Below are 25483 nucleotides of genomic sequence, written 5' to 3' on the forward strand. Positions count from 1 at the left end.
CAAATGTCTGTTTCTCATATTCTCCACTGGGCAGTACTGGTAGCTGGAAATATAATATATAGTTATTATTTTCAAGTATGTACTGGTTAGAAATGAGAGACTGATATATAAAGATATTGTTGTTAAGTGCCTTTTTTTTTAAGTCACTTTGTTGAGGTATAATTTATGTACAATAAAATGCACCCATTTTTTTATATTTTATTTCACTGCCAGAGTGAGAGAGCAGGAGAGAGAGCCTAAACAGGTGACTGGCAGAGGATGAGGGAGAAGCAGGCTCCTGGCTGAGCAGAGAGCCTAATACGGGACTTGATTCCAAGACCTTGGGATCATGACCTGAGCCAAAGGCAGACGCTTAACCGACTGAGCCACAAAGGCATTCCTAGAATGCAACCATTTTAAATATATATTAGTTTATAATTTTGACAAGTTTATATATTCACGTGACCACCAGTACAGATAAGATATAGAAGGGTTCCTTCGCCTCAAGAAATACCACATTTACTCCCACCCAACGCTGAGCCTCTACTCCCAGCAACTACTGATTTGCTTTCTGTCTCTGTAGATGAATTTTGCTGGTGTGATATTTCACATAAATGAATCATACTGTAGATATTCTTTGATGTCCTACGTCTTTTGCTCAGTGTAATGCTTTTTGAGATTCATCTATGTTGTGTGTCTCAGTAGTTTGTTCTATTTTATTATTGAATAATATATCACTGTAAGATACGACACAGTTTTTTGATCTACTTATCTCTTGATGGACAATTGAATTGTTTCCAGTTTTAGACTATAATGAATAAAGCTGCTGTGAATATTTATTTACCAGACTTTATGTAGATATGTTTGAATTTCTCTTCGGTATCAAACTGCAGCATCATGGTAAATGTATATTTAGCTTAAAAGAAACTGTCAATGTTCCATTGTGTGTGTGTGTGTGTGTGTGTGTGTGTGTGTCTTCTTTAGAAGAAGAAGGTTGGATGGTTGGTTCCAAATCTTGGCTACTGTTAAATAATGCTGCAGTAAACTTTAGGATGCATATATCTTTTTGAACTAGTGTTTTCATTTTATTTGGGTAAATACTCAGTAATGGAATTATTGCATCATATGGTATTTACAACAACATAGATGGACCTGGAGTGTCTTATGCTAAGTGAAATAAGTCAAACTGAGAAAGAAAAAAAATACGATTCACTCATATATGGAATCTTAAAAAAAAAAAAAGAATAAACAAACAAAAAGGGGAATGAGACCTGTAACTACAGAAAACAAACTGGTGATTGCCAGAGGGAAGGCAGTGGAAGGTGAATAAAAAGAGTAAAAAGGAAAGATACAGGCTTCCAGTTATGGGATGAATTAGTCATGGGAATAAAAGGCCCAGCGTAGAGAATAGAGCCAATGATATGGTAATAGCGTTGTATGGTGACAGATGGTAGCTACACTTGTGGTGAGCACAGCACAAAGTATAGAGATTGAATTACTATGTTGGACACCTGTAATTAATGCAACATTGTATGTAAACCATACTCAAATAAAAAAATGAAAAGAAACTGCCAAAATGACTTCCAAAATGTATCATTCTGTATTCTCACAAGAAATACAGGACAATTCTTTTAGATACATATTTTTGCCAACACTTGATATAGTCAATTGTTTTCATTTTGAGCATTTTAGTCACTATATAGTAGCACCTGATTATGATTTTAAGTTGCCTTTCCCTAGAGATAAATGATGGTGAACATCTTTTCATTTCTTTATTAGTCATTTGTGTAACTTCTCTGATAAGTAAGTTTAGATATTTTGCTAATTGTTTACTTGATACTGAATTGTAGGAGTTTCTATACACCTTTGGTCTCAAGTTCTTTGTTATCTCATATAATACAAATAATTTCTTCAAGTGTGTGGTTTGCCTTTTTTATTTTATTAATGATGTTTTTCAACAACCAGAAGTTTTAAAATTTTTACGAGTTAATCATTTTCTTTTTCTTTAATGATGCATGATTTTAGAGTCTATTCTAGAAAATCTTTGCCTACTCCCAAGTCAGGAAGGTTACTCTTCTGTTTTCTCCTATATGTTTAATAGATTTAGCATTTAAATTTAGGTCAATTCCAAGTTAATTTTTGTGTATGATGTGAGGCAAGGTGATATTTCTTTTTTTTTTTTTTGTTCAAGTAGCTTTCTAATTGTTCTAGCAAAATTTATTGAAAAAACACTCTCCATTGATAATCTTGACACCATTGTTATCTGTGAGTATATTTCTGAACTTTCTATTCTTCTCCATTGATTTACATTATTATTATATACTTCTAATTCCACCAATAGCACATTGTCTTGATTACTATAGCTTTATGTTTCGAAATTTGATAATGTGTCTCTTAATTTTGTTTTTCAGAAATATTTTGACTAGTCTAGGATTTCTGTAAATCTAAATAATTATTAGGAAAAAACTTGGTAATTTCTAGAAACAAGACTTTTGAGATTTTTATTTGAATTTCATTAATCTTTTGATTAACTGGGAAAGAATTTACATTTTAACAATATTGAATCTTCTAATTCATGAACATTTTACATTTCTCCATTTATTTAGGTCATCTTTAATTTTTCTCAGCAATTTTTATACTTTATTGAAGTACAAAAGTACTTGAAGTATTTCACATATGTAATAATGTCATCTCTTTCATTCCTTATGAGGTTATTTCCTTTTCTTGATCATTCTGTATAGAGGACTATCAATCTATTTGACCTTTTTAAAGAACCAGCTTTTAATTTTACTGACTTTTCTTATTATTCACCCATTTTCTCTTTTATGGATTTCTGTTCATTATTTTTGAGTCTGAGAAGTTTGTAATAATTCTAGTTTGCTTTCCCTACATTTAGAATGCCAATTTTTTTCTTGTTACTTTAAAGTTTTGTTTTTCTCACTGGTTTTAAACAATTTGATTATGATGTCTTCTGGTGCAGCTTTCTTTGAATTTCTGTGCTAATAACTCATTGAATTTTAAATATTTTTGTTATTATTTCTTCCTGTAAATTTTTTGCCCTTTTCTTGTTCTCCTCCCTATCATTCACTCTAAGTACATATATATATATATATTTGATGCAGAACTCTATAGGGGTCTGTAGGGGCAGGGTGTTGGTGGGGGTGTGTCATAAGGGGTGGGGAAGGGCTCTTTGGGGGGCTTGATTACTTTGAATTTTTATTTTTCTTTAAGGAGTGTTAAAGATTTTTTGGCATGGAGTTCATTTACTTGTAGAACACCATGATTCTATTTTTGTTTTAAACTTTGTTCTAAAACAGCTTCTACTCTAGGGTTAGCTTAACGTTGCTTCTAAGGTGTGACCCTTCTGAGAGCTCTATTGAGTGCCTCACGTATCCCACAAGATCTCTCTACTATGGCTGGTAAAAACTTGCATGTCTGCCAGCCCTGTGTGAGCCTTGGGAACTATTAAGATATGGCTCTCTGACAGTTGATCTTTACCAGGCCTTATGCAGTTTCACAGGGTGCATATGCAGATTAGTAGTCAACCTACAATTTTGCGTAAGAATTTTGGAGGTTCTTAGGTAGATTTCTAGAAAGTTTTCCCTGAATAGTTTCTTCTTCTCCAAATTCCAAATTCCAGCTGCCTTGATCTCCTTGAGCTCCTATATCTTTCACCTCGACTCTATGAACCTGAGTCAGTTCCATGCTGGCAGAAAGCCAAGTTGATTATAGGCTTTGCCTCATTTGTTTCTCTATCCGGGACCACATTCCTGTGCGTCCCACCATCCAGTGGTTGAAAACAGTTGTTTCATATATTTAACCTTGTTTTCTAATTATTTAGTTGTTTTGGGTGGAAAGCAAGCCCCCTACCATTTACCGTTTCATAAATGGAAGTGAAACTCCTGTCCCTGGCTATTGAAGAATCTTATTTATAAAGAAATATGACTCCTGGACAGAAGTACAAAAATTCCTTGCTGAGAAATAACATATGTGCGGACATTGGATCAGAAGGAAATAATCATTCCATTATGATAAATCCATGCTTGCTGGCTACGGTGGCAAGATGGAAGTATCTCTGGGGAGTGAGTTCTGTGAGTATCTCCCAAGGAATGTTTTATTTACAAACACAGCAGTGGTGCCAAGAAAAAGTAACTACTTGTATTTGGGGAGGATTAGAGAAAGCTTTACAGAGGAGGAGAAAGATATTTGAGCAGAGATGAAGGGTAAAAAATAAGAAGAATTAAAGAAGGCAGTTTCCCAAGCACACTACTGAAGAAAGACATAGAGATGTCCAATGGAATGGTTTGAGCATGTGAATTTGGGGAGTATGAAATAGAGGTTGATGATGTAGGCAAGAAGAACCCTGGTTGCAAGATATTGTGATGAGTTTAGATTTCATCCAGTGGCTGAAAGAAGGGTGTTCAGAAGAAAAGTTATGTGCATGGAAGAAGTATAGGTAAAACACAGAACTCTTTGCTAACAGCTGGAGACATTCATTTCTCAGAGTCTTAGCTGGAGACAAGGCAATTCTTTTGTAGTGTTTTTCAAATTGCTGGTAGCAACCACACATCAGTGAGGTTATAAAATTGATTTTGCCTTTAAAAATGGAATAGAATAGAGGGGTGCCTGGGTGGTTCAGTGGGTTAAAGCCTCTGCCTTTGGCTTACGTCATGGTCTCAGGGTCCTGGGATCAAGGCCCATGTCAGGCTCTCCACTCAGCGGGGACCCTGCCTCCCTTCCTTTCTCTTTGCCTGCCTCTCTGCCTACTTGTGATCTCTGTCAAATAAATAAATAAAAATCTTTTAAAAAATGAAATGGAATAGAAAACAGTGTGCATGATATATTAAGGATACTTTTAAAACTTTTATTTTAGCAGTATGTATTATTTTAATTATGTATGTGTATAATGTATATGTATGTGTATGCTATGTATGTGTATAATGTAAATGTATTTCTTCATGATGATAGGAAACAGTTTGGATATCACTGCTTTAGTGGACTATAAAAAATTGTCTAGGTAAAATACTATGAGGAGTTAGCCAAGGCAGTAGCAAATGGACATACATAGGCATGATAATAAAAATGTAGAAACTCTGTTAGAATTTAGTTAGTTTTGCGGCTTGAGAGTCACAGAAGAGTACAGGATGCCATCTTTGTGTCTTATTTCTATACCTGGGTGTTTGGTGATAATGAGTCCAACAGCAGGTGCAAGTTTGGGGAGAAACAATATCATTTCAGACAAAGAAAAACTAAAAAGACACAAAGGATGCATAAGAAAGGATCCAAAACATGTCTAAATTTTTATTCAACATTGGAAGTCAAGGCTGCCACTACATGCACCTGTTCAGCCCTTGGAAATAAAAAATTATAGGAACAAAAGCATGATAGCAAAAGTAAGCTAAAAACAGATATACTGAGTAGAATAACAACCTAAGTGAAATCAGGCATTTTTTTTTTCTCAATTCCTCATTTCTTTTTTTGTCTTAAAGGGAAACATATTTGATGATGAAGTAAAGCCCATTGGATGAGGTTGACAAAATATAGAAATATAGGAAGATAGACAGAAGAACGGTACATTATATGTAATACATGAGAACTTAAACCCTTGATGACATTTATCTTCACTTGTAAGAGATTTAATAAAGTAATTTATTAGGTCCCTTCTCACTCATGAAAAGAAATGTCATAAAAGACCTATTCTTTCATATACTGTCCATATACTGAATATTAATCCTTATATTCTTAACTCAGTATGGTATGCTGAATTTTCAATAGTCCTGCTTTAGAGCAATAAATATAGATGACAAGAAAATCTTAAATTTGGGGGACAGGAAAATTTCAAGTTGGCAAGATGTTTTGGAGTCCCTCATCTTTCAGCACTTACTTGTTTTCAAATAAGTAGCCTTGGAAAATAAGCCAAACACCACTTCATCTGGTTAAATTCTGATGCCTGTTCTGATATGGGATAACATTTACATGGACCGAGTCTTCTTCCCAACTACACCTCCCTCAGAGAAAAGTGATGAGTGTTAGTAATATATTCCACATTTCTCTACTGTGAGAAAAGCAACTCAATTCACAGAGACCATTGTGTGCAAGACAGCAAATGGTTTTATTTTATTGTTGAATATAAAATTCAACTACTTAAAAGATAGGTATTAAAATATATATAAAGTTTAAATCAAAGATTCACAAAAATAGCTAGGAAAACAGAAAGTGAAGTGTAGGTCAATTCTAGTTCAATTTATGATTTTTAAAGTCAATGGTAATGACACCAAATTAAATTTAAAAATTAAAGTTTTGTTTCATTTCAGTTAGATATTTTAGGTGCTGTTAGAACATTGACTGTTTTTCACGTTTGCCTTTCAGGCTTATCTGCACTTGGGAAGGTAGCTGTCTTGTCCAATAAATTTTCAGGTATATCTTCAGTTGCTTGAGACATGAGCAAAGTGATGTAATGCAAAGAAAATATGAAATGACTTCAGAAATTGACACAAATTTCTGCAATTGACACAAACTGACAGGTCTCTTCAAAGAAAAACTCTGCTGACATTGGAGTGGGTTATCTTCCTCAGTGCAGCTTCAGTTCTAGCAGCAGGTGCATGGAACGGGATTTTTAGGAAAATGGAGAAAAGAATGTGACACTTTGATAAATGGTCATAATAATGGGTCCATATAGAACATAGATTTATTAGGGAAACATTCTAATTTAGAAACTTCATTTTTATTTTTAGAAATTTAGAATGCATCTCATACATGGAAATAAGGATTCCAAAAATCTAATATAGTTTTAGCTTGTCAAACAGGGGAATCATAAAAATAGAACTATGATACTTGGGGTTGTGGACTTTTGAGCCTCTCCAATTCAGAAACACTTACTTTAGGTAAGAGTGACACTGCAATTAATAGAAGCAATATAGTGAGTTTCCTTTTCTTGAATGTGTACTGACTGGCTCCTGTAGCTACAGTTTAAGTAAAGACCACATCTGATAACTTACTGAGTGTAGTGTCTTCTATGGAGCAGGTGTTCGTAGCACAAAAATTTAAAAGCTGTACTAGTTTGTAATCCAAGATTGGCATATAAATGCAAAAATCAGTGACTCCCTTCTTCTTCTTCTTTCTTCTCCTCCTTCTCCTTCTCCTCCTCCTTCTCCTCCTCCTCCTCCTCCTTCTTCTTCTACTTCTTTTTCTTCTTCTTCTTCTTCTTCTTCTTCTTCTTCTTCTTCGCCTAATAAGTTAAAAAACATAGCAGGATACATTATAGTAAACAAAGTCAATCACTTTCCTATATACCAAAAATAAACAAGTGGATTTGAATTTCTTCTTTAACTTAGGTTTTTCCAGGAGTCACTGTTAGCAGATCAGTTATTAGACATGGATTGCCTTTGCCTTTTAAGGATCCACTTGAGATTCAGGGGGAAGAAAAGCGTACTTATTATTTTCTTATTTTTTAAAATTCCAATTTCAGCATATAATTAAATTAATAAATAAATACATTAATATATCAATAATTAAATAAGTTAATCAGTGCACAAATATATCTAATTATAAAAATAAATTATCTGCTTGAAAATAGTGAAAAGTAGAAGTATTCCTAAAGGGAAATAACCATATCTTATTTCTGCTTAAACACGTATGATGAGGTTGTTTCTGACATAATAGAAGTAAACTAGCAGCAATTGTTGTTCTCCTCCCAATCTTCTATAAAATGCTCACAGACACCTCTGCTCTTAAAGGTGGAGTACTTCTGCAGTAGGAGATTTTCATCAATTATCTGCTGAATTTTATAAGAAATTTCTGCTTAACAAAATTAGTCAGTGTGCTGATTTTTACCAACCGTTAACACTCATTTGTTGATGATATCAGATCTTTGCTGACCAGGGGACTGAAGACACCACGCTATAGCTGTTTTCTAAAATGATGAGGGACATTTCCTTTCCTATCATCCCTATCATGGCCACTCTTCTATAGTTATACAAGTATAAGGTGTCTCAGTAGCGCAATCTTTCCCATTATAGATGTGTCATAGATTGTATCCTGATGATATCTGTACAAGAAAGAATAAATGTGAGAAAAGTAGTAAAATTTTGTACCAGAAATGATATTTACAATGAAATATAATCAACATGACTTTGAAAGTATTATTTAGTAGGAAAGAAATATTCTTTGTCCTTAAGATATGGGAAAAAATAAAATTTATGCTATGAAAACAAAAATAGTATTTTTATAACATTTTTTTTATAATACATTAAGAGGAGATGAAAAATAACAATGACAAGCATGAGATAAAAATGGAGCTAAATTACATAGGCAAAGATGAAAATCAACCAAGAAACATGGAAAGATCATAAAGAAATCTAAAATGCACTAACACAGTTAAAATCTTCTTCTTGTTCTTCTTCTAGACACAATAAAGAGCAGGGCACCTGGATGGCTAAGTTGAATGGGCATCCACTCTTGATTTCAGCTCAGGTCATGATCTCAGGGTTATGAGACTGAACCCTGTGTCAGCCTCCATGCTCAGAGGGGAGTCTGCTTGAAATTCTCTCTCCCCCTCTCCCTCTGCCATCATTCCCCCTGCACTCACGCTTTCTCTCTCTCAAATAAATAAATAAATAGTTTTTAAAAAGAAGCAATAAAGAGCAAAATCTGTACTGCAGAAGTAGAAAGTTTACATCGTGGACCAATGTGAAAAAAATTTTAGAAAGTACAGGATCGCTACCAGAAATAAAGGAAATGGTCAAATAAAGATAATTGATATCCCTGACAAAGAGATGAAAAGAAATGAAACAATCAATGCACAATGATATCAAACAAAATTTTCCTCAGGTAAAGAAATTTAGTCTGGAGATTAATAGAACTCTTCAGGGAGAATGTCTGTAAGAGAAGGTAATGTTAAGACAATTCCTGGTGAGTTTGTTTTATAATAAAACATGAAGGGAACATTCTATAAGCATTTAGATAGAAAAGGTTATATGAAAAGTTACAAACATCATGTTAATCTTAGATTTCTCTTAGAATACTAATTATCAGGAGTAAAGGGAGAAATATCAATTGATTTTTTAATTAAAAGATAATTGACTTATAATAGTCTGTTAGTTCCAGATGTACAACATAGTGACTCAAACAGTCAGTTCTTGAGAGGGGAAAATAGTGTCATCAAAACTCATGCATAGAGACCATGGCAAAAGAGCCTCCGTTCTTCCAGCATCCAGAATTCTTATCTTTCCTGTGCCATTCCAATTATAGATACAATTATACTTCCTATGTCCTTTGCCTAGAAAAAGTAAGAGTATACCTCCTAACATCCTTTCCTAAAAAATTTAGGTATAGATCAATCACTCAATAGTTACATCAACTGGAAGATTTCAAGAATGGGTAATTATGGTATAATTTTTTTTGCAATTATGGTATGATTTGACTATAAAGTACCGAATTATATTTGAACAATTATAGAAAATATACTTAAAAACCGATGCACTTGTAAAAACAGTTCTTGAACAAAAAAAAGTATGGTATAAAATAATTATTTACTAATCATATTCTGGGTCCAAAATCTTAATAATAGCAACAAAATAAAAACATTTTTAGATAAATTATAAAGAAAATTAAAATTATGTTTGTCCCTTATTGAGCAAAGGGAAGAAACAATGAACCACAGTTCTATTTTTGCTAGCAAATAAATAAATTTGTATATCTATCTATACACATGTACATATAACACAAGCATATGAAAAATTATAAAAAATCTCCAAATTAACCAAATATAATATCATCTAAATCTTCAACAAAATAGGCAAATAAAGCACAATCCACTAACCAATCAGCAGAAAGCAAGGAAAACACCAAGGAAATGTTTTCCAAAAAAACGAGTAAGAAAATGAAAAGTTAAAAACATAGGATATGACACTATAAATGAGTCAAACATCCTATTTAGAAACAAGGACTAATGCTTAAGGAAACACCCAAAACAAAATGGCACATGTAAATTAAAAAATAAAGAGGACAAAGATATCAAAATAAATAAAATTTAAAAATAACTGAAATAATATAAGCAAATATGCATTATGTACATGTATACAGCAAATACACATTTTCAAGTTAAATACTATAAATAGGACAAGATTAATCTTATTTTCTCAAAAGGCAGTCTGTGGCCACTAATGAATCGTTGAACACTACGTCAAAAAGTAATGATGTATTATATGTTAGCTAACTGAACATAATAAAAAAAAATCCAAAACAAAGACAGTCTATGAAAAAAAAAATACATAAAATGACCAAAATTGTGTGTGGGCCGGTGAAAACACAGCAATGAAACAGAGGTAGAAAGATTAAGTTGGGAGACAATGAAAAAAGGGTTTTTCTTTGTGTGGTGTCTAAGACCCATTACTCCTCTATGGCCTTTGATTTGGCTGTATTTATAAGAGAAAATTGTGTTAGAAGTCAGAATGCATCATGTAGAGCAAATTGTATTGGAAGTATCAGATTAGCAGAAATGAAAAGATTTGTTAGTAAATTTAGGAAAGATTGTATATGTTGGAGGACTCTTCCGAGGAGACAAAATAGAGAAGTCAGTAGATCTGTAGTTTTTGTTTTGTTTTGTTTTTAATCATAACAATTTAAATCAGAGTTGAAGTCCGATCATGTAGAATGTTAAGTCATGGAGAGATTCCACAGAATCTCTAAAATTTTCTGCTTCCCAAAAAAACTTGAGAGAAATTGTTTAGAGCAGCGGGCTGGAAAAGATTTTGCAACTTACGTATCAAGAGACATAGAATGTAGGCCAGAGACTGACATTAAAAGAAGAGCCTGCATGGACAGGGAGAATAAACCAGACTCAGGTGGACCCTGAAAACTGCATGGGAAAGCCCAGATGCCTGCCACTTAGAACTGGAAAAATATGGAAGCCCCCCAAACTCAGATCTTCCAGGAAGGAGAAGAGAAGAAAAGTTTAGGTAGTGGAGAAAGAAATCATTTTCCTTAGTACATACTGAAGAGAGCCTAAGTTTGACCTGGAGGAGCACACCTTTCCCTCAATTGTGTCAAGTTTTCAGTCAGGGGAGATGGGGACTCAAGAGACAAATAAATTTCAATTAGGGAAGAATAATGTCTCCTATTCCTGAATCGTAGATGTGAAAAATTTCTACATATATAAAACAGATACTTTAGACATTAGATGAAAAGCTGGGAATTTTCAAAATAAGGAATAATATGGGAAATTGGATTGAGCATGACAGCAACTAAATTAGTATCCTACAGAAAGTTGTTTCCAGTGTTCACGGAACACTTAGATATCTTTGATAAATCTCCCACACAATAAACAGGGCTGTATGTATTATTTCAGGAATATTGAACAATGATAGATAGAACAAAGAGTCCCCCATGGCTGTTACAAAGTGCAAAACTTTAAACACTTCTTGGTCAAGTAGAAACTGTACCTGCGCAGGTGAACGGATTTTCTCATCAGATTTAAAAATGTATTACAAAGCTACAATAGCTAACACAGTGTGATGTTGGCCCCAAAATACATAGATTATTTGGAAGAGAATAGAAAGTCCAAAAACTGATTCAAGAATATGTATGCAACATTTTTGTATGTATGCAACAAATATGTATGCAACATAATGTATAACATTATGTTATACATAACATTATGTATATGATATGGTAGTATTTTGAAATAGTGGCGGTGGGGAGGAGGATGATTGTTCAGTGAATATTTTTGCTTTAAGTGCCTGGATATTTAGAGAAATAATTATGATAGCAAAAAAAAGATAGCTGAAAATAATATTTTTCTGCCTTTATCTAATTATATTTACTTTCTTATTGTGTTACCTAAGAGCAATGTGAAACACTAAATTAGTGGTGGGAAATCTTATCTTCCTGATACACAGTAGTTATTTGAGTCTTAATGGTAAGCACGATGTTCTCTTCAGTATTAATCAGTCATATTATTCTAAAGAGAAACTTTTTCATTTAGATTTCAGAATATTGACTTGTTTTAAAATCAACCATCTTTGCTGACTTTTATAAAATGTTTTTTATAGGATCTAAGATAAATATGTGATAAATTATATTAGTAGATCTACTTTTATTGATCTATCTTTGCATTTGTAAAATAAAAACTTTGTCATGGTTTATTATTGTTTAATATACTTCTGAATTCAATTTATTGCTATTTTACTTGGAATGTTTACTTCTATATCACTAAAAGAGTTTGATTTGTAGTGTTGAGTTGTGTCTGTGGGGGCATGCAGACTATCTTTTTTTTTTTTTTTCAAGATTTCATTCTTTATTTTATACCAGAGTAATATTTCTTTTTTTTAAAGATTTTATTTATTTATTTGACAGACAAAGATCACAAGTAGGCAGATAAGCGGGCAGAGAGAGTGGGAAGCAGTCTCCCCGCTGAGTGGAGAGCCTGATGCGGGGCTTGATCCCAGGACCCTGGAATCATGACCTGAGCCCAAGGCAGAGGCTTTAACCCACTGAACCACCAGGCACCTCATACATAGGCTATCTTAATCGGATTTTGCTCTTAGGCTTGAACTGTTTCCTACAATATGATTTTACAATCTTCCTCACTTCCCATCTCCCAGAAAGGATAGACGTCTGTTACTACAAAATTCTTAATTCTGCAAACAGCTTCTCCGCACTTATACACAAGAGGAAACTGAGACACAGACAAATCCAACGTTGTACGTTGGATTAGCACAACTGGTGAAGGGATATCATCAAAATTAACTTTATTTTTCTTTTCCAGTCCCCACTCGCAACCTGTACCATAGGGCAAATTTTTCTCTGGCTGCTAGCAGGATGAAAAATCTGGGAATCCCACGACTTTGTAGCCACTTTTAGGTAATGAAAACTTCTATACTCCAACTCACAAAACAGTCTCAATTAGGGATTGGAGCACCTCATTCCACACTTGATTGAGAATTAAATCTTTTCCATTCTCGCAGTTGAGGAGTTGCTCAAACAGGCTATTGACACCTGGTATGTGGGTACGGTCAGTATCTTCTGTCATTTTCTGCTTCTCCTCCCTTAGCTTGCAAAGTGGTTTCTGGCTCTTCAAAGACAGTGAGCAACAGAGAGAAATGAAAGAAGGTACAGAAAGTACACTCAGGTAAGACTGCTTCACATTCTGAGTCTTGTTACTATTTAGAGATGACTTTCTTGCCTGGGAACATTCGTGGATTCTTCAGAGGGGCCCTCTGTAGGGGCCAAGGGCAGGCTGCCCCAAGATGGGCCACTTCAGCATGAAAATTATTTTGAGTTAGAAAGCAATCAAAATGGCAGATTCAGACAAAGCTCTTTACTTCCCCACAACTGCCCAAAGGAGTTTAGATAGAGGACGTGCTCCAGGGGCAGAGCTATCACCGTAGGTAACTATATCATGGAGGAGATGGGAAGGAACCTAGCAAAAGCTGTTTGTTCAACGTCCTCTTTGTCTCATTGATTTTGAGTGACCCGGCAAACATTTTTTTCATTTCCTTTTTTTCATCTTTTTACAAATTACATTCCTTTCCTCTGAGGTCCCAAATCCCTACCCCCTCTCCTTGGTTCAGGATGACGTATATACTTCATTTTGCCTGTCTTTGGAATTATCATGTCTCTGTGGTGTCCGGCACATGCACTATTAAATTTGACTTTCCCCTGTTAATCTGTCTTATTTTGACTTGAATTTTATTATGGCTAGAAGGACCTGGGGGACAGGAAATTCTTGCTCTCTGACACACCCTTTGCTATGCCAGCCACTTCCCCAGGCTCTGGTCTCGTGAGCCTCTGCTCGCAAAGTTCCAAGTGGCACTTCTGAGCAGAATTTAAAGTGGCTCAGCTCATTTTTAACCCTTTTTGGCCCAATAAGTGAGAAATGTTCACACATTCTGTGCCCATCAAGGATAAGAGAACATTTCTACACAATGGAACTCCATTTTCTTTCACTTCAGGCCTTCCGCAGAGCTGCTTGACTTGAAATACCAGTGGCGACGCTGGTATACTCTGTTACTAGCTGCTGAGGATCTCATTAAGGTCTCTGAACTGTCCCCTTTTTCTACATATAAAGTGAGAGGCACAGGCTTTATGGCATTCACAATGGGATGACAGTTTGGCAACAACTCTCACCAAAGAAATACCCTCTGGAAATCCACTCTTCACATGTTCATACTTTCAAAGTGAGTGAGGAATTTCAAGAGACCTGAAATCGCTCCTGAGAAGTTTTCGTGAGGTCAGGCCCTTCTTTTAGAATTTCATACCTACCATGTCCTGGCACTTCAGCTGCAATTTCAGGTATAAAGTCCTGCCTCGGAGACTGCCCAAGGTCATCTAGAAGTGTCACAGAAGACCTGCACATAGGTCCATAGGTCTGTTGATTCCCAGTCACGGCATCTCCACTAGTCCATGCTGCCACCTCTTCATTTAAATCAGCATTGGCTATTATTACATGAATTTAATTTCTTATGTCTTGCACATCACAGCAAGAATTAGAAGCAAACATCATTTCCACATTTATACTTACACTCAAAAACAGTTCACGTTAAGCTAAAAATTGACCAGTCTTACTGGTAAAATCATCCTGAACTCCAACTAGTTACTATGGCAGTAACTTCTTTCCATAAATTAACTGTTACTTGATCTTTAGATATAACACTTTTAGAAATAAGAGGCCAGAAATAGAGCAGAGTCAAAATTATTTAGAGTCAAAATTTTTGAACTGCTGACACATATATTAATTAAATAATTGAGTTAATTAATAACTAAGTTCATATGATGAACTTTTTTAAATGAGCTACAAAACCCCTCTATAAAATAACGAAGATTGAATACAGCCAGATAAGGTAAATGGCTTTAAATAAAGTGATATTTACATGAGTCATGTTATGTTAATTGTTATTTTCTAGGAAAAATGTGAAAGTCCCTATTGAAACACAGACACTGTCTTGAGATATATTTGAAAAATACTATAAGTGAAATAGTATACTGAATTCATAAACACTAGTATTATTAATTAGTTTCTATGGATATATTCTGGTTTAAATATTCCCTTTGACTTTTATTTATTATGGTTTGATGTTTGGAATATTTATACTGTGGATTTGGTATATAATTTAACTTGATGTATAGAATACTTTTTCTCTAATTAATTACCTTAGAAATAAATATGGATATATTAAAAATGATAATAATGAAGGAATATCTGAATTTTAAAAATGTGTAGTTCAATAGACATTTATGCACATTACCAAGGTACCCTTCACTTTAACACATATGTTTCAATAGCACATTTTAAAATATAATTTGATATGAAAATACATGCTCAGTATAGTAGATTTTATGGAAAATATCCCTTGATAAGTTGATTTGCTATAGATGTATTAAAGTTTTTCTCTGTCATTATTACCTGTTTAATCAAATACATATATTTGATTATATGTATCATATATATAGTAGCTATTATATGCACAATATAGCCAGGTACCATGCAGATAAATAAAGTACACTGCTCTCGCCTTCAAGTTTTTACATTTGTTAGCTAAAGAAAAACTTCCATTGGAAACAGTAAATGATAATTCCAGACAGTATATAATTAATGAGTAATCATGCAGAAGTAAATGTAATTCACTTTTTAAAGTTTACATTTACAGAAGTAAATGTAATTTACAGAATAGAGAGAGCTGAGTAGATAGAGGAGATGAGTAAGACTTTATGAATGAACTGGAGAATGAGTTTGTCTTTCATGATTGCAGAGGATCTGAGATGATTGGAAGAGAGAATTCCAACCACACACACACACATGCACCATGAACAAAATTATGATGGTATGAATGGCCACACTTTGTAGTTAGGGGATAGAGAATATGGAAGGAGCAGAGAGAACAAATAATCAGAAATGTAAATTGGAAGGATATTTCGTAACTAAACTGTGTCAGTCCTTCAATGATAGGATAAAAGATATCCAATTTACCCTAAGGATAGGATTAATGAGTAGGAATAAGATGAAATTAACTCTATGGAGCTTTGGAAGGGGAGTAGCCATTGGAAAATCCCTAGAAGCCTATTGCAGGTGTGAAGATTGAGGAGTCAAAAGAACCTCAGGTAGCAGATGAAGTGAAAAGTGAGTGTGTGGATTCCAGGTACATTGAGAAAGAAGCACTGATGGGATAAGGTGAATATATTCACAAGGGACACAGGAGGAGAAAAAAAAAAAAGAAAGCTCATGCAAAGATATACTGGGAGATATGGTGATAGCACAGTATACTTATTTCTTTTATTTTTTCCTGTCTATTTTTTTACATTTAATTTTTTTTTTTTTAAAGAGAGGGTGAGAGATAGGGGAGGGGCAGAAGAAGAGGAAGAGAGAATCTGAAGCAGGCTCCACGCTCAGTGTGGAGCCTGACAGTGTTCAATCTCATAATTCCAGGACCATGACCTGAGCCAAAATCAAGAAGAGTTGGATGCTTAACCAGCTAAGTCATCCAGACGTCCCACAGCATACTCTTTTCTAATCCTACTTAGAAGTTAGCTTTCTCTTAAAACAGTTAATCTACATTATTACTTTCATTTATAGATATTTAAAAATGACCAACTACTTTATTAATGTTAATAATTCAATTATAAGAGTTTAGCATGCATTTGGAATTTTACATGCCAGTTATTTGTCAGTGGAATCAATTTTTTAAGTTATTTGAGGAAAATTTCCTTATTAATATAATCCATTAAGTAAACTGGAAACTAATTATTTAGACAGTTATGTATTGCACAAACTATGGACCATCACTAAGGTTAGATAATAAAATGTTTATCTTCATCAAGTGCATCAGGCCTATGAATTTCTTTAAAACATTACTTCTTATTTTAACTGTGAATCATGGTTACCTCCTGTAGCAGAAAAAAGTTGCAATTACATTCACTGAAAATTACATTCACTGAAAACCTCCAAAGAAGTACCAGAATCAAAGGACAGCATCTTTGACGGTTATTAACCTTTTCTTTAGGCTCCTCCCTAAAGTCCACACCCATCATTCTCCAATTCCCTGCCCCCCATCTCCCGATAATGACTCAGTGTGTTTCAGGTCCACACCCTAAAACCTAAAGCTTTCTTAATGTTTAAATATAGGACTGAATATTAGAAACAATTGTGGTGTAATGTTTGGGGATGCATTTGCTACAGTTGACTCACATTCTACTTTGGGCGATGGTACTGTATGGTCTCTAACATCCCAGAAATCCACAATACCCTGAAGGTTTTGGACTGCGTGAACAGATTGTTCATAGAATGCCACTGAAATCAGGATCCATCTGGAGTTCTAAGAGTGCATCCATATGCTTTTGTTATCCCAGGAGCCCTTTGCACAGGGTAGCAATATTTTCATGGACTGATTTCTGGTTCCTGAAGCCATGAATGCTTGGTTTTATAGGATTATGATATGAGTATCAGTAATGCCAGCTTGTCTACTAAAAACAAACAAACAAAAAAACACAAACAAATAGAAACCTCCAAAGGCCATAACTAGCTACTTTTAATCCTTTTCATTGCAACTGATGTTGAGCAAAGTTCATGGGGGCGACTAGTAAAAATCAAACTAGATGCATTGTCCTTACCTTGAATAGTTTCTAGGAATTATAGGTTTAGATAGAATTGTGTATGTGTAGGAAGATTAAAGATGTTAAAAAAGAGAGAGGGATATGGGAGAGAAATAAGAACCAAGAAAAAGAAGGAAAGAAAAGGAAGTAGCTCAGATTGGAAAATAGCACTTAGTATTAAAAAACAGGTTCCTAATATTTAATACATAAGGTAAGAAAGTAGACTGAGAAGATGATCTAAGAGTGGGGATAAGTCATTTTAAAATTTTCCCTAGAGCCCCTGAGAACACATGAGAAAGAATAACCTATCACATTTTGGGACAACAGTGTATCCCAATTTCAGAAAGCGCTCCCTGCCCTCTGTTCTTTATTAATTTTTTTTTCTTTCTTATTTTAGTTTTTTCTGTGCATCATATAGATGGTCAATGTGTATGTGCTGGAATTGCTAAAGCTGAAGTCAATTTACTGAATACAATTTAAAGTCACCTATGGAGAAAAGTACATATTACAAGGATTTTGTATGTAAATATTGAAGGATATAATTTTATGAATCACAAATTAGAAACCCATTCAATTACTAAAATTTTTATAGATTTTAGATCACTATCAAATATTTTTATACTAAAGGCTTGTATTCTCCAGAACATAAGAGGTGGTCTTCTGTATCAAAATGATAATAAGAACTAATGCATTACAGAGTACACTTACCACGATGAGCACTGAGTAAGGCACAGAAATGTTGAATCACCATATTGTAAATATCACGTATTTACAATATAGTGAAATTAATGAAACTAATGTAACACTCTATCTTGATTATATTGAATCAAAATCAAAAACTCAAAAAAAAAAAAGAAACAAAGAACCAAATTAATAAAAAATTAGTGTTGGCATATATACATTACCATTCATGTTACTGTTTCATTCAAAAATATCTTCTATGCAACAGTGTTTAAAACAATATGGATCTAGGATTAAAACTATTCAGCAGTGGACACTTTTTACCATATCCTAATTCTTTATTAGATGAACTTAAACTTTAGGGGCTTTCAGAATTCATTACCTTTCTTTAGGATGAAAACTGATAGAAATTTTTCAGTGTCCATTTGTGCCCTACATCTCCATTTTCTTGAACCGTATATTACATATTATCTGATATTATAAGTTTTATAAGGAAAATCTTGATTGTAAATCATGCATTTTCTGTAGCCTAAGTTAAACCAAGGAGTTTGGTTCGAAAAGTGCTTCCTCAAAAATCTTGGTATAGGGGCGCCTGGGGGGCTCAGTGGGTTAAAGCCTCTGCCTTCGGCTCAGGTCATGATCCCAGGGTCCTGGGATCGAGCCCCGCATCGGGCTCTCTGCTCGGCAGGGAGCCTGCTTCCTCCTCTCTCTGCCTATCTCTCTGCCTACTGTGATCTCTGTCTGTCAAATAAATAAATGAAATCTTTAAAAAAAAAATCTTAGTATAACTGGTGAGTAGGCAAACACAATTTCTAAAATGGCCAGTGGGGTGACCTCTTGTTCGGATATCCCTTACGTGTCTCTTAAACTCAGAACTTTAAAAGTGATCATTTGAAATTAAACAAACATTGAATTAAGTGAAAAAAGACTGTTAGGGCATTATCTTAGGCATCTATAAAATGAATCCATTATAGATGCCACCGGAATAAATCTTTTAACCGGCAATGATTCCTCTCGAGAGAGTGATGAAACTTGTAGCCATTAGGGCCTGGAGTATAAATGCAGTTCAACATGGGGGGTTGGGGGGGGATAGGAGAAGAATAAATGAAACAAGATGGGATTGGGAGGGAGACAAACCATAAATGACTCTTTTGTTGACCTTTTTTGTTGACTTTTATGCTTGTATCCTTAAGTTACTTACTTTCTTTTCTAGAAGTATTGTCTATATTTCTCTGAATATTTTAAGCCAAGTTTCTAAAACACAAGACAAAGGCATTCTGCCTCAATGGTTCTTCTCTGCCTCTGTTTCTCATCTTCCTCTATGTTGCTCCGTTTGCACATTTATGCACGGCATCAACATGCTGGGTGGTTTTTAGATCTGTCTCTGGGCTTTTCTTCACATGTTGTACTTTGTTCTTGATGTCTGATATTAACCTTACAAAGTTTCCATTTCCTTGCGCCATCTTGCATTTCCTCACCAGATTCCCAGTTCTAAAGAAAGGTCTCGTGTTTCCAGGGCTCTCTGAAGCATTATTACACATAGCATCGGCATCATCTGGGAACTTGTTAGAAAAACACAACGTAAGCTATGCCGCAGATTTGCTGAACCAGAATCTGTGTTTTAGCCAGATCTCTGAAAGAATAACACATTAATAAATGAGAAATGCTGCTCTAAAGGATCCGTCCCAACTCCATGCCCTCAGAGATCTCATCTCCATGTTCTCTCTGACTGTTGGGTTGCGTGAAATAGTCTCCCCACTGATTACTTGAACGTCAAAGCCGGGACTGCGTCAACCTAGCAACAGCTGTTTGTGTCTACATGGATGCTCAGAGTCAATGATTTTTCCGACCTCGCCTCTTAGAACTTTGGGTTTGGGTATTCATCCTGACAACGTGTTTGTGGTGGGAAAAAGAGGATTGTGGCTGGGAAACAACAGACTAGGTGCTTATCTCTGTCTTTTTCTCTTCTCACTTTGAACATCATCCCCTATGATCCATGTACAAGGTGAAGAACAAATTACACATGTTTAATAACTCCACAAAGCTTCCAAATTTCTGTCTCCCACCACACGTGGATTATTATTGTGTTAAGCCAACTATCTTGATTGAGAAAAACAAATTTCATTGGTAGGACTGGACATGTTATTGGCACAATCTGTAAAGGAGTGATCTATTCTGTGCTATTACTAGGGAATGAAGGTGTCTCCACAATCTTATTCCTAGTCCAAGTCACAAGGACTTGATTGTTAATTCGTTAGGATGTGGCTTGCTGAAGCTTAAGCATAATGTTGTACTGTAAATGCTCTTGTATTTGATAGTTTTCCATAGGTTTTAGAAGCCTGGGACTGACCAAATGGCAGGAAGTGATTTTATCTTATTTTATTTTTAAAGATTTTTTTTGTTGTTGTTGTTATTTGACAGAGAGAGACACAGCAAGAGAGGGAACACAAGCTGCGGGAGTGGGAGAGGAAGAAGCAGGTTTCCAGTGGAGCAGGGAGCCCAATGAAGGGATCCATCCCAGGACCCTGGGATCATGACCTGAGCTAAAGGCAGATGCTTAATGACTGAGCCAAGCAGGCACGCCATGAAGTGATTTTCAGAAGAGAAAGATGTACTGCACATTTCAGTGTAGCGTCATCATGGCATAGAAACAAGCTATCGTTCCTCAATTGTGCCTATTTCTTTCTTGGACATGCCAGAAAGCTTGGGTACACAGTAAATATACAACCAAGAAGAGAGTAAGAAGCAGAAAGCATCTTTCCTTCCCCGCCCCCAGAAAGATGCTGCAAATTAAAATTAATTCAGAAAAGAAAGTGAACAAATAACACATACTATGGTTCATGATATATCAGAATTACATATATAATGAGGTGGTCTCTTCCAAATGGTGTGGCAGATTGCTGACAGTCAGGTCAAGAGAGCTGAAAGCTTCTAATGGGACACTTAAAGGAGGAATTCTTGGAGTTCCTGGGTGGCTCAGTAGGTTAAGCATCGGATTCTTTTTTTTTTTTTTTAATATTTTATTTATTCATTTGACAGAGAGACAGAGATCACAAGTAGGCAGAGAGGCAGGCAGAGAGAGAGGGGAAAGCAGGCTCCCTGCTGAGCAGAGAGCCTGATGCGGGGCTGGATCCCAAGACCCTGGGATCATGACCTAAGCCGAAGGCAGAGGCTTTAACCCACTGAGCCACCCAGGTGCCCCTAAGCATCGGATTCTTGATTTTCCTTCAGGTCATGATCTCAGGGTCCTGGAATTCAGCCCCGCATGGGGCTTTGTGCTTAGCAAGGAGTCTCCTTGAGATTCTCACTGCTTCTGTTGCTACCCTGCCTGTGCACTCTCTCTCTCTCTTTCAATAAATAAATAAAACGTTTTTTAAAACAGAGGAATTCTCAGCATTCTGGTCAATTAAGAATTCAGAACGTGCATAAGTATTGAATCTGATTGCTGTGAATCATAGGCCAATATAAAGATACAAAAATGTGGGATAACTAACACAAGTTATGTTTGATGTGTTATCTTTCATTTCAAAAGGTAGTTGTACTATTTCCCCAGACTGACATAAAGATCTCTTGTAAATTCTATATTATGAGTAAATAGCATTTACTCAATATTCACATCTATATAAGAAAAACATGTTGCTATTACAAAAAAATAATGTTTTTAAGTATTGGGTTTTAATAAGATGTAATTAAACCAATAATAAATTTGGGGCACCTGGGTGGTTCAGTGGTTTAAGCCTCTGCCTTCGGCTCAGGTCATGATCTCAGGGTCCTGGGATGGAGCCCCGCATCGGGATTTCTGCTCAGTGGGGAGCCTGCTTCCCCCTCTCTCTCTGCCTGCCTCTCTGCCTACTTGTGTCCCCTCTCTCTGTCAAATAAAATAAATAAAATATTTTTTAAAATATTAAAAAAAACAATATTAAATTTAACATGAATTACATTTTAAATTAAACTATATTTCATATTAATGTTATTTTGGGATTCCTGATTTTGAAATTATGTTTTTTACCTATTTGCAAAGACACTAAATCTTATCATTTAAAAATGAAATTTATTTCTACAGATGTATAAATAATGTAAATTCAGTCATGTATAAGGTTTAAAATTAAGAATTCATTAAAATTATATTTCCTCCATGTATGATGAGCTTTTTCATGGTTTTGATATTGGTTACCTTGACTCCTATGCTGAAGAAATCCTAAACACAACATTCCATGATGATGGCTCTGCTCTGGGGTATTAGGAAAGCTATGGAGACATTACTGGTTGTTGCAGTTATGTTGGGAAACTAATGTTACTTACTGAGCAGGAGGTAGGACATCAGACCTCCTGTACTTCACAGTGCCTACAATGAAGAATTGTCCTGTATGCTGCATGGTCTTTAAATATTCCTCCACGTAGACATTTAGGGAGTTGAAAATCCTGTTGATACTGACTGAGCCTAGAATCTATTTCAATTTACATCTTATAATGAAGAACATCTGCATCGTTTCAATATGTGCAAATTTTTCTAAGAATGCAAAACAAATATACAACAAGAGGAATCAAAATAATAAAATTTCAATGCTTGCAGTTTGGTTTGGAATTTTACCAAGATTTAGCTCACCCTCTTGGAAAATCTTGTCAGTCATCAGCAACAATCCCTCATGGTATTTGAATCACTGACTAAATACCCTGCGTTTAGCAGTTCTGTGTTCGTGACAATTTTTGAAGGGCAATTGTCTAATTACTTGGCTATACTATCTAGTATATTCGTTTCCAAGTGTTTAGTATGTCAACCCCTCTCCCCCACTACATATGTACATACGTCATCAATTACTGATTTCCTTTCATTTGTTCTTTATATTATAGTTGAAGCATTGAGTTGATGTTTAAAAGTTCTCTATGTAGGTCAGTTCTATTACCTGTGAATTTTAGTTCAGGATAGTAATAGGGACATTAAGTTATGTTTATTAGAAAATGGGGTCTATTTGGTGTGATAATGTTGAGAACAACTGTCTTAGAAGCATTTTATCTCATGGAGATTTATGTCTCTGAACAGGACAATTGTTCAGGAAAAGTTTACTCTGGTAGGAGGGCAGACGTACCTAACGTGGAACAAAGGTGGGGTGTAGGGAATGACACATGCCTGCAGTTGATGCACATTTCCTTGCTTTGTAATTTGGAATGAATCAATAAACTTCTCTGGCCCTGAATTTCCTTTCTATTAAAGTGTTGGAATTGATGAACTCTAAAATCCCTAAGACAACATTTATTATGGGTAAACATTTATTTTCATGGTGTAGAATCTGTATACGGAAACCTGCGTATTTCATTTGTAATATTCATAGTTTTTCATATCTGTTCTCTTTTTTAATGCTGCATTTGAATCCGTAAAATAATATGAAATTAACTTTTATATACATAAATTTTTCACTAAGTAGTAACCCGCTTACATTTTATTTTGAGAAATGTATTAGCAACATGATAAATATTTATAATGATTGCAAGCTCTTCCTTGGCAAAACCAATACCATGGGTTTTCACTTTTCTTACACATGTAAACATAAAGTTACACATCTGTATGATAGAAGGTGCAAAGGTGTGTGTATGCACATATACAGATTTAATTTTGAAGGGTTCATGCAGCTGTGTATATTAATGGTTGATTTCCCTAAAGCCCAGACAAGCTTTTCTGAGTGAAATGTATACATGGTAATATATGAGAAAATTACTTGTCCCCAGGTCATATGAAGAGTTGGGTGGGGAAAAGGTACGTTCACCTTTATCTTGGGGGCGGGCCAGTGTTCTCTCCTTCAATTCCCATCTCCTCCCTCCCTCAGCCCCATGCACCTTGCCACCTTCTTTCTTTAAATTATCAAGAAGAGGCCACAAGATGAGGAATTCTTCACCGCAGGTGGTGATATGAAACTGACAAGTAGTTTATAAACTAGCCCTACCCTCTTGCTTGGGAAAGCTTTATAACTGATTGTTTTAATACCAAAGTGACACCAAAGGGGGTCAAGTAAATAAATATGCAAGCCTCACCAGTTCAAAATAATAAAATTCCAATGTGTGCAAGCCTGCTTGTTGAACATATGTTGGAGGCACGGCTAAGCCATCTGGCTCAGTGTCAAGCATTTACACCAACTGCAGTCTTACAGTACCTGACAGCAGAAAAGCTTTATTCCCCTGGTGTTTGGGCACAAATGGAGAAATATTATTGAAATGATTATCTGCATCAAGACTCAGATTTGCTTTGACATTTAGCTGGCTCTGTTTAATCCAAAGGGTTGTCTGAATGAATAAAGAGAAGGGTTCCTCCAGAAGATGCTGCGAGCAGCCAGGGAAAGCCAAATGATTAATGAGACTGAAAGGCAGGGTGGACCTGCCCACCTCCACCCAGACCTCAGTGCCAAGAACTGAATATGAAATTAGTCTAAAGCTTTCCGTGGCTTGTCAGGAAGATTCCACCCTTACATGGTGCTCTCGTTTTGGACTTCTGGAAACAAAAAGAACTGATGCCTTCCCCAATATGGAAGCAATAGGCTGGGAGAGAGCTTCTTGTTATAATCAGAACATTTCACATTCAAACACTTTTTGCTTTTAACAGCTCTACCGGAGGCATTTCGATATTACGTTAGGAATAGAGTCTCGGGAATCAGAAAGCTTCAGCGTGTCGACTTGTTTCTGTTTTGGCAGCTGGTTTCTAACATGCTATGGTCCTTATATCCAGATAATTTCATTTGGCTTAGAATGCTGTGTTCTACTAGTTGTTTTGTGCTGCCATTCATTTTAAAATGTTATGTGAAGCTGAGTTTCTCGAAACATGAGGTACAATGCTAGATTCGGCATTCACCTATGCGGACAAAATGCAGAGGCTGAGCCAAAAAGAGACACCTTTAACAGAATAATGGGAAATCAGCAAGAAAATATAATCCTCTTTGTCATCATAATGGAGGAGATAATTTGGAAATCTTTATCAAAGAGTGATAGGTTCACATCTGCTTTATCTGATTTTTTTAGGTATACTGTACCTTTCAGAGGGAGAGTTTTAGTAATGATTGTTGATTTAAATTTGAAATTACTTTGGTAATTTGGATCTAATAAGAGTGTTAGACATGATTTTCTCCTCACTCATACTTTTAATTAACTTTTTATAAAGATATGAATGAATTCTAATGAACACAATTGGCAGGCTAATTGATTTGTCTCAGAGCACAGTGAGTGATCAGTATGCTGGCAGCATTGTGATATA

Source organism: Meles meles, chromosome 9, assembly GCF_922984935.1.
Source record: "Meles meles chromosome 9, mMelMel3.1 paternal haplotype, whole genome shotgun sequence".
NCBI lineage: Eukaryota > Metazoa > Chordata > Mammalia > Carnivora > Mustelidae > Meles > Meles meles.